Source organism: Vicugna pacos, chromosome 31 (assembly GCF_048564905.1).
Source record: "Vicugna pacos chromosome 31, VicPac4, whole genome shotgun sequence".
In the NCBI taxonomy this organism is placed as follows: domain Eukaryota; kingdom Metazoa; phylum Chordata; class Mammalia; order Artiodactyla; family Camelidae; genus Vicugna; species Vicugna pacos.
This window is the reverse complement of record NC_133017.1, coordinates 11,767,878-11,777,783: the sequence shown is the minus strand read 5'-3', so window position 1 is coordinate 11,777,783 and position 9,906 is coordinate 11,767,878.

The following is a 9,906-nucleotide window of genomic DNA, read 5'->3' as shown; positions in this document are numbered from 1 at the left end:
AAGCTCACCTGGAAATCCTTAAACGCTCGAGACTTCAAGGGTCCGCACTAGACGCGCCTTCCCGTCTGCCCCAGGTCCACACACCGCGGCGGACCAGGACGGACCGGGGCGGACGGGGCAGCTGAGAGACTGACATTTCCCCGAGAGAAGGGGCCGCCTGGAAAAGAGAATCTGTAGACACGGAAGGACCCCCTACTGCCCCTCACCTCCCAGACGGTGGGCAGGGGCTGGCGAGGAGGAAGAAATAGAGAGCTGTGTTCTGTTTGCAGGTCTGAGCAGTAGACGTGTGTGCATCAGCAGCCCTGCTCCCTCTGGAAAGCAGAAAATACATCTCGAAGCTCGTAAAAACACAGAATGGTCTGGACATTTCTTGCCACAAACGAACCGCCCACTGTCCCCCATAAAATAGTGCCAACTTGCCTAAATTAATTTTTAACTTAGGAAATAATGAATAAATAAAAACGAATACTTGTAAAACACGCATAATGTATGAAAAATACTGGCTCAACATAAAACCCAAATGAAAAAGGACACCACTTAACCCTGCAGGCCCTTCCCGCCGCCCTCCAGCCCCGCTCACATGACGCCTCTGCAGGGGAACCCCCGCCCGGAACCCCCCCCCCCCGGGTTCTGCCTCCAACATTTCCTTGTTTTTCATAAGAGTCTGACCACATGTTTGTTCCCCTAAGCAACATAGGTAGTTCAGTTTTTACCAGGGGTCCTTAACTTTGCTGTAGGTATTCTTGAGGGACCTTTTTTATTTTATTGAAATACAGTGAGTTAACAGTGTGTCAGTTTCTGGTGTGCAGCATCATGTCTCAGTCATGCATATGCATACATTCGTTTTTATTAAAAGTGATTACAAGATATTGAATGTAGTTCCCTGTGCTGTATAGAAGAAATTTGTTGTTTATGTATTTTTATATGTAGTAGCTAATATTTGCAAATGTCAAACTCCCAAATTTATCCCTTCCCACCCCTCTTCTTAAGGGGCTTCTTCTAGGTTGGTATTTTGTTTCTCAGATGCTTCCATGTGGTTAAGTGTAGGCGAGAAAAAAAAAAACGTTTTCCTCAGCTCTCCTAGGGCCGCTGGCGGGCTCTGATGATTAGACAAAGACGGATGGACAGGAACAAACATGCAAATGTATTTACCGTGTTTCACGTGGCAGAGGATCCTTCGTAAGGACACGAAGAGCCGAAGACGCAGCCCTGAGCGCATTAAAGCCGGGCGTGATGGGGAGCGGCCGTCTTGGAGGAAGGCGCGGTTGTCGGGGAGGAGGAGGAGGAGGCACGGTCGAAACTGGGGGACGCTGGCAAGGCCGGCTGGATGGGAGTCTTCTCCGTGCCCTGTGTGTTTGGAGATCCAGATGTTCTTTTCCTCTGGGAGCAGGGAGGGCACCTGTCACCTGGGAGTCTCGTGACCTGCTTCAGGGGAGAAGGGGGAGGGGGCAGGTCACAGTGACCTTCATGCTTCTGCCGTTTTCTGATTCCGCCAGCTTGAAATATCCAATATGCGGGGGTGCTGTATTTTGGGGTGGCTTGTCTCGAACCCCATCTCAGGTAATTGTGATTCAGTCGGTGGCCTTTCAGGGCACGTCTGGGCCCAACTTGTTCACCCACACCTGCGCCGTCTCCGTCCACTGTTACCAGCAGTGCTGCCCTGCGCACCCCCGGGCGGGTCCCGGGGCCACGACGGGGGCTTGCGTTGCGAGCGCTCAGGCCCAGCTGGTGCACTCGGGACTCGGGCAGGCGGAAGGACACCCTGGGAGCCGTGGGGCTGGGGTTGGCGGCCGTGCCTTCCTGCGCAGGGGCACGCGCCTTCCTGCCCAGGGGCACACAGGCTTCGGCGGCGGCAAAGCCCGTCCGCCTCACGTGCCGAGGCGGCGTACAGGGCGGTGTTAGGGCGGTGTCTGGCCGGCGTCCCCGCGCGCTGGCGTGTGCGGGCCCTGCGCCCGGGGCGCTGCGCGGGGCTGCGCGTGCGGGACAGCGCGGCCGGTCCCGGACGTCAGCCGGGGAGCCCGAGGGGCTCCACTTCCCCTGAGCTCCGCGCCTCAGCGGCGGGCCCGGGCAGGGGCCCTGGCGGCCCCACGCTCACAGGGACCACGGGGGCCTGAGCAGCCCCAAGGCTCTGCCGTCCGCGCCATGACGTCTCCATGGGTGAGTGAGGGGCTCTGCTTAGCCTTCTGCCCTGGCCCCACAGGGGACGTTGTGGCCACGGCGTCAGCTTCACTGGGCGTTGGACTGCGGTGAGTGCGCACAGAGGTCTCCGGACCTGTGTCCACCGTGTCCCACAGCCCTGCCCACACTTAGTACCCAGTTGTTAGATTTTGTCACTGGTGGGTATGAAAGGCATTGCACGTGTTATTTGTAATTGCGCTTTTCATTTTGCGGTAGTTGTAGGTTCCCGTGCAGTAGCTAGAAACACTGCAGAGAGATCCCCTAAGCCCCCGCCTGTAGAACCGCAGTGCCCTGTGGCGGCGGGGACAGTGGTGCAGACACAGCTGAGCCTACTCGCATCTCCCCAGTCTCGTGTGTGTGTGTGCGTGCGTGCATGTGTGTGTGTGTGTTATGTGTGCATTTAGTTCCGCGGATGCAAAACATTCCCGCCCTCGCGGGGATCCTCTTCTCCGCCGTTCCCGCACCCATCCCTCACTCCTGACCTCAGAGCATCTGTTACCCATTTCTACAATTCGTTTCATTTAAGGAATGCCGTGTAGATGGAATCACACAGTTTGCGACCTTTGGGAATTTGCTTTTTTCTCTCGGCACCATCCCCTGCGATTCACCTGAGTTCTGGCGCGTGTCCCCGTCTTATGCCTGAGTGTCGGTGCTTCAAGGTGTGGGTGGACCCCAGTTTCTTTGACCGGTCAGCGGTTTGAGATCTGGGTGGGCTCCAGTTTGGGGCCACTACGAATAATATCGTATTAAGATGCAGGTTTTTGTGTGAACTCTCGTACTTTTAAGCTGAATTTCCCTGAAAACTCAGATTAAACATCTCGCCGTTTGTTTATAGGCTGTTCAGGTTTTCTCTGTTCTGAAGTGTGTTTTGGCTGTTGGCCTTTCTGGGTATTTACCGTCTTCATTTTGATTCATGAGAATTCTTCATAGAAGCTGAATGCTAATCTCTTGTCAACAGTGGATGTTCCATGTATCTCCCAGACTGATGTTTGCTTTTCCTTCTCTGGTGTCTTGAGATGAGTGTACATTTTTAACCTTCATGTGGCAAACTTCTCCCTTCACTCTCTTCTTGGTGCTTTTGTGTTCTGTTGAAGAAGTCATTCCTTACCCCAAGATCAAAAAGCTAACCCACACAGTCCCTAAAATGTTAGGGTTTTGCCTTTCACGTGTAAGTCCTTCATCCACCTGGAGTTTGATTTGTATGAGACATTTAGATAGGGGTCCAGTGTGGCTTTTTGAACACGAATACTCAGTTGTGCTAAGATCATTTATTGGAAAGTCTGTTCCTTTCCCAGAGATCAGAAAAGCCACCTCTTTTGTATGTGAAGTGTCCATATATGCCTGAGTCTGTTTCTGGGTTATCTACACTCAGCAGCAAAAAAATGAGAAAGTTTCCCTTGCCGGGGGTGGGGAGAGGTGGGGCAGGTTCCTTCCTGGCACCATCTGTACCCTTTGGGGTCCTGGCTGTGTGCAGGTGGCTCAGGAGTCTCTTCTGAGAAGCCCTGCCCTCCGAGGGCCTGGGCCAGGGAGGATTGGGGTAGGGCGGGGTTGGGGGTAGGGGAAGAGAAGGTGCAGGAGCTGGACCCTCACCAGACCGCCCTGGGGGCCAGCGTGGCCCGGAGGTGCATGCTTTAGTCTGGATGCAGTGGGAAGCCACCGAGATCTCGTACACAGGAAAGAATGTGAACTGCCTGACATTGGGCCTCGGTGCTGGACGGTTTGTTGCAGCGGGGCCATCATCAGGACTCTGTCACATTGGTCCCCGCAGAAAGCAGGGAGGCCTGGACCAAAGTCGTAGCAGTAAAAACAGCAGCAAGAGTACAGATTCAGAAGGCATCCTGGCAATAAAACCGATAGGACTTGCTGGTGGGTCAGACGTTGAGGGTGGGAGGAAGGAAGAGGAGGAATTTGGAATGACTCAGCCCCAGCAACTCGTGCTGTTTATTGGGATGGGAAAGACAGGGGATGTGAAGCTTAGAGTGAGGGCGGGATATGGACCCCCGATTGGACAGGTGACCCCTCCATCAACAGACATTCAGCCAAGCCCGTGCAGAAGGGCCAAGTCCCCAGGGCTTGTCTTGGGACCCAGGCCACCTGATCGTTGCTTCCATGACACATGGCAGGTTCTTCCTGTGCCATAGAGTTATCCGGAGGTGGGGCATGCGGGTTGACAATTTTCGGGATTATGAAGAAGTGAACCACATACTGGCCTTTGGCCTAAACCACGTGCTCCATTTTAGGAAGGTGCACATCACATGACAAAGTGTGGAACTTTAATTTGGACCAAGAGAAGACAATCCCAGGGTCCAGGAGTTCCCCGTCTGCCGTGGCTGGTTGCCGTATAGTGCATGCTTTCTGTCTTGGCCCCCTCACCCTGATGCAGTGCATTTTACAAAGCTGGGAAGTACCCACTGGTCGCACAGTTTGCTCCTGTGCCCTGTTTTGATATTGTCTCACTCGCTGAGACAGTGAGCTGCCAGTGATGAACTATTTCTGTGATTAGACTCTCTGAAGGTACAGAATCCTCTGCACCTGTGGCTAGGAAACTGTTCATATTGCAGAGAGTGGGTGGTGCCATGCTTAGATCAGGCTCTAAACGTTTTTTTCAAAAGCAAATACACTATTTTTTATTTATTGTTGCTCTTTGTGTGAATAGCTCCCGTGAGAACCTTAGAAGAGGAGGCATCCTCCGTCTAAATACCGTCAAATAGTATCCAGTTCCTAACCTCATCCCAGGAAAGAGCTGACACTACTTTCTTATAAAAGTTGAACTGTTTGAATCATGCCATTTTCAGCAACATGGATGGACCTAGAGATTATCATACTAAGTGAAGTAAGAGAAAGACAAATATATGATATCGCTTATATGTGGAATCTAAAAAAAAAGATACAAATTTTATTTACAAACCAGCAGTAGACTCATGGAGATAGAAAACAAACTGTGGTTACCAGGAGGGAAATGGGGGTGGGAGTTGGGGGATAGATTAGGAGTTTGGGATTAACAGATACACATTACTATACATAAAATAATAAACAACAGGGACCTACTGTTTAGCACAGGGAACTATATTCGGTTTCTTGTAATGAGCTATAATGGAAAAGAATCTAGAAAAAAATGTATGTATATGTATAACTGAATTGCTTTGTTGTGCACCTGAAACTAACATTGTAAATCAACTACACTTCAAAAAAAGTAAGAATGGAAAAAGAAAGTTGAACAGTTTTCATTAACATACATCACAGGTAAATGCCAGCAGCAGACAACAAGGTATTAGGGTGTCCGAACTGTGGAATTATTTGCAGGATAACCTTAAAGGGGCTTTATGGTTTTTAAAAGGACCTCGCAGTTAATCGAGGTTGTGGAGAATGGACACAAGTGTAATTGTCACTGTGAGATATTCTAACCACAGCCGTTTGTAAAAGCACCACCCATTCACTCACTGAGGCCGTGGGTGGAGACTAGGAAGGTCAAAGCCAGCCTGCGCGGTGCTTTCCTGGCCATTGATGGGCGTCAGATGTCGGCAGACGTTCTCACCGGTCCCCTATGTGTGTGTTTCTAAGTCAGCACGCACGTCAACATTTTTAATACCCACTCCAAGTGGAAGGCCCTAATTAAAACATGTTGAAATTCCCTTTCTCTTCCCCTAAGCTCTAGGGGGTCGGGCCGTATTTGAGTCAAAGCTACCAGACGATTTAATGAGTTACTATCCCCCAAAAACCCAGAGTCAACAAGGACCCCACCTCCCTCTCATGGGACAGGTCTTCCCCAGAGGAGGTCGCCTGCCTCCCTCGGCAAGAAGGTTCCTGCCCTTTGCCTCTCACCGCAGAGGCTGTGCACAGCTCTGCCCGTAGCTCAGGAAACTGGAGATTTTTCTCTTTAAAGGCCGGAGGGAAGTCAATTTGGCGCGAATCCCTACAGGAATGAGGCGCTTCCCCTGGGCCCTCTTCGCAGGGCTCCCCCCTCTGAAGCTCGGAACACGAGGCAGCCCTGTCTTAGGGCTGGGGGCCGAGACTCCCACCCGGTACCCAGAGGCTCTGCAAAGGCTTAGGGCTTTGCGAGGCTGGTCTTAGCAGCTTAGCGTCAGTCCAGCCTGATTTTCAACTGACTCTCCCCTCCATGGAGATTTTTCTCCTTTTTCTGTTATCAGTCGCTGGTCCAAGTGTTTTATTATTTATCCTGTTTTATTTCTCACTGAACATTGTACCCCCCCAATATTGAAATATGTGGAAGAACTCACTCAACAGTGTCCAAGTTTACGGTCACCAAAGTGCTTCTCTCTGCGCCTGACTTAAATTTTTAAAGAGATGGTTTCTGAGATCTTGTGCGACTTTCAAACTCAAGCCCAATTCAGTGGAAGGAAGAGAATTAAGAGCTTCCCTGTGTTGGTGGTTTTGACATTGACAAGTCAGCCGGGCTACACGGAGGGCTGGGTGTGTTTTCCTCGGGTGGGAGGCGGCTTTGGGGGCCATGTGCATGTCTTCTCCACCCTCTCGGCTGAAGGTAACCCTCCCCAGCCCGCTTCGTCTTTGGGTGGCGCCCAGTGCTGTGTTAATGACGTTTGTGTGGAAGGGTCACCGGCCATTCATCATAACCCAGCATTTGTTGGGGATAACATGCCGCTGGAGGCATCAGGGCCTTCTGTTTCAATAAAGAAAAAGAATTTATGAAAGTTCACCCCTGACTTTGATGAAGCAGAGGTCCAAAAGCCATCGTAACAGAAATGCAGGCCACATTCTTTACAGCTACCCCAGGGGAAAGAAAAACAACACACAGCAGCAACTATAAAAAATCTCTGCGCGTCGAGTCTATAAATATTAACAGCCTCTTCTGCTGGTAGAAGATTTCTCATTTACTCGCCACACCGCCTGGGTGACAGAGGAAGAAAAGCTGTTATTTTTTTTTTTTTTTCCTGTTTCCCAATGGCACGACCATGGTTCGGAGGCCCAAGGTCATACGGCTGGTGAGCGGCCTGCACTTGAGCCTGAGCCCAGTGCCTTCTCATGATGCCATTAATCGTGTGCTGGTCTTCAAACGCCTGGCCAGGTCTTTGTAGCTTTTCCTGGGATTCGTGAAGGCAGATGCCCTGTGGACCTTGCGCAGCCCAGCCGTCTCCTGCCCAGGGAGGAACGGGGCTTCACAGCCCAGCCCAGATGGGGGTTCCATCTATAAGTATGAGCTGGACTGTGTTACTGATACGGCCTTTGTGACGATCAAAACTGCGACCTTGGTCAGACTCGCACCTCGCTTTAACCGAAACGTTTTTCCAGTTGCTGAAAGAGCCTTACAGGCATGTATCCACACTCCTGCTCCAATGTACATTTCTAACAGAAACAATAATATGAGCTCTGACCAGAACGGAGGCACGGGCACCTCGCGGGTCGCAGGAGTTGTTGGGTGTGTGTTCTGTTGAGATGGGGCCCTAGCAGGACTCCACGTCCCGTCATCATCCCTCGCAGCCAGAAAAGTCTTTACAACCCTCTCGCCCATCCCAGTAGTCCACGGGGAGGATGCCCTGGTCTGAGGTCACTGCTACAGCGTGGTGCTGAGTGGAGCTGAGATGAGCTGTGCTTGCCCGGTGACAGAGCAGGAGCCACCTCCTGGGAAAGATGATCCCTTTCACCGTCTCCTGATGCTCTGCGTTCCTCTCACCCCAGGGGACAGCGGTCCTCACCTGCACTGTGTCCTGACCTCCAACACCGGCCTTCAGCTTCCCCTTCTTAGTGTGGGGTCTGCGAGATTCAGTTTCCTTCTCCCAGCCGGGGCTGCCCATTAGGAGAACGTCTCTGGATCCGAGTGACATCTGGACACCAAGGTGTTCTTGGGTCCACCTGGAGCATTTCCAGAGCTCACGAAGGACGTTCCAGGTCACAGGATGCCCTCTGAGCCGGGGATGGAGGCTTATGTCCAGGCTGACTTCTCCCATCTATCTTGATAACTCAGTTTTTGTAATGGGAATGACAGCAGGAGTTCAGAGGACTGGGGGGATGTTTCCACGGGGAGAAGGGGTTTAATTTTAGAAAACTTTGAAGCAATCTGTTCTTTTGAAGTGGGCATGGGCTTCCCACTGCTCCCATGATGCTAGTGGACCAGGAAGCCTGTCAGTGTTTCCAAGGTCACACCAGCCACGTGTGAGGGTGTCTGCCCTCACTCTTCACCCCCGAGCTCCACAGAGCAGTGAAGGAGAGAGTCCGGGGCTGGAGTTCCATTTTCCCGACGGCGTTGCAATGGGAGGAAGAGGAGAGTGTGTGGAGGCCAGGGAGCATGTGGGGATCCTCGACGATTTGGTCGTGTCCTGAAACAGCTCAGAGCTGAGGCCGTGCCTCTAGTTCCGAATCTGGAAACAGGCCCATGGAGCCATCAAACCACAGCTGACATCTTTCCACGCTAATGGGTGGACTGGCGGCCACCTCGCACTGAACTGTCACCCCCAGGGCACCGTGCCTGAATCACTTCATTTAATCCACACAAGACATCTCCCTAATGTCAATATAGCCAACCCTCCTTTGCTAGTGAGGAGAGGGTTATGGACGGAGGGAAGCACCTGGCCCTGGTGATCTCAGTAAGTCTGGCAGGCTGTCCTTAGTCCCGTATCTTATGACTCTGCGTCTGTGCAGCCCCCACTAGGCTTTTGTCACAGTGGGTTTTGTGTGAGATCCTCCCACTCGGGGGGGCTCCCCGAACTTGCCATCAGTACTGAGACAGCTTCCCGGCACTCGGCCCTCCTCAGGGGCTCGGATGGAAGGCAGCAGGTGCGGCAGGAAGAGGTCAAACTAAGAGTCAAAACCTTCTTTTCCAGCAGAGACAATTGCAAGACCCAGGGGCCTGAGCGGATCTTCTGGTGTCAGATACAAAGTGGGGACAAGGGTTTCTCTTCCACCCTCACGTGGTCGTCGGAAAGCAAAGGAGAGAAGACCGCGTGTGTGAACGAGCTTCGAACATTACAAGGCGTAAGCAAGTGTGTCCTCAGCGTGACAATCAGACTGAGCCTGGGGCCTTCGTCTGTCTGGATGACCTTACCCAGGGGTCCTGTTGGCTGTTTTCTAGGTGTTTCTAGAGGTTCTCAAGAACCTCTTAGGTCTTAGGTCTTAGGTCACTAAGGTACCCAACTCACTCACTTTTCTTCTTGTCTGTCCTCTTTCCTTAATGAAATCAGTTGAAAATAGAAATGCTGAATGTGGCAGCCACCTTGGAATTCCCACTTCTCATCTCTGCTGATTTCTCTTTTTTAATTAATTTTTTTTGAAGTACAGTTAATTTACAATGTGTTAGTTTCTGGTGTACAGCATAGTGATTCAGTTACACATACATATATCCTTTTTTCAGAGTCTTTTTTCATTATAGGTTATTACAAGATACTGAATGTAGTGTCTGCCGATTTCTTTACCTGCCAAGCAGGTGTTGTCTGTGCTGTCCGATACACGGCGCTGGCCACGGAGGGCCATTTAATCCATTTAAATTTAATTTAATCTAAACTTAAATCAACGTTCTAGTTTCCCAGTCACACCAGCCACATTCACGCAGTTGCACGAGACTAATGGGTACTGCAGTGACAGTTACGGGACACCCCCATGGCCCCACAAGCTGGACCCGGAGGCGCTGGCCTAGATCATTGTAAAGGCCAGTCCAGTGCTAAGCCCTAGGGGAGTGTTTACATCCACACGCTGTTTCTCGCGTGCTTTGAATAAGGCCCTCTTGAATCTGTGCAGGCCGTGTCAAGGAAGGTGTGG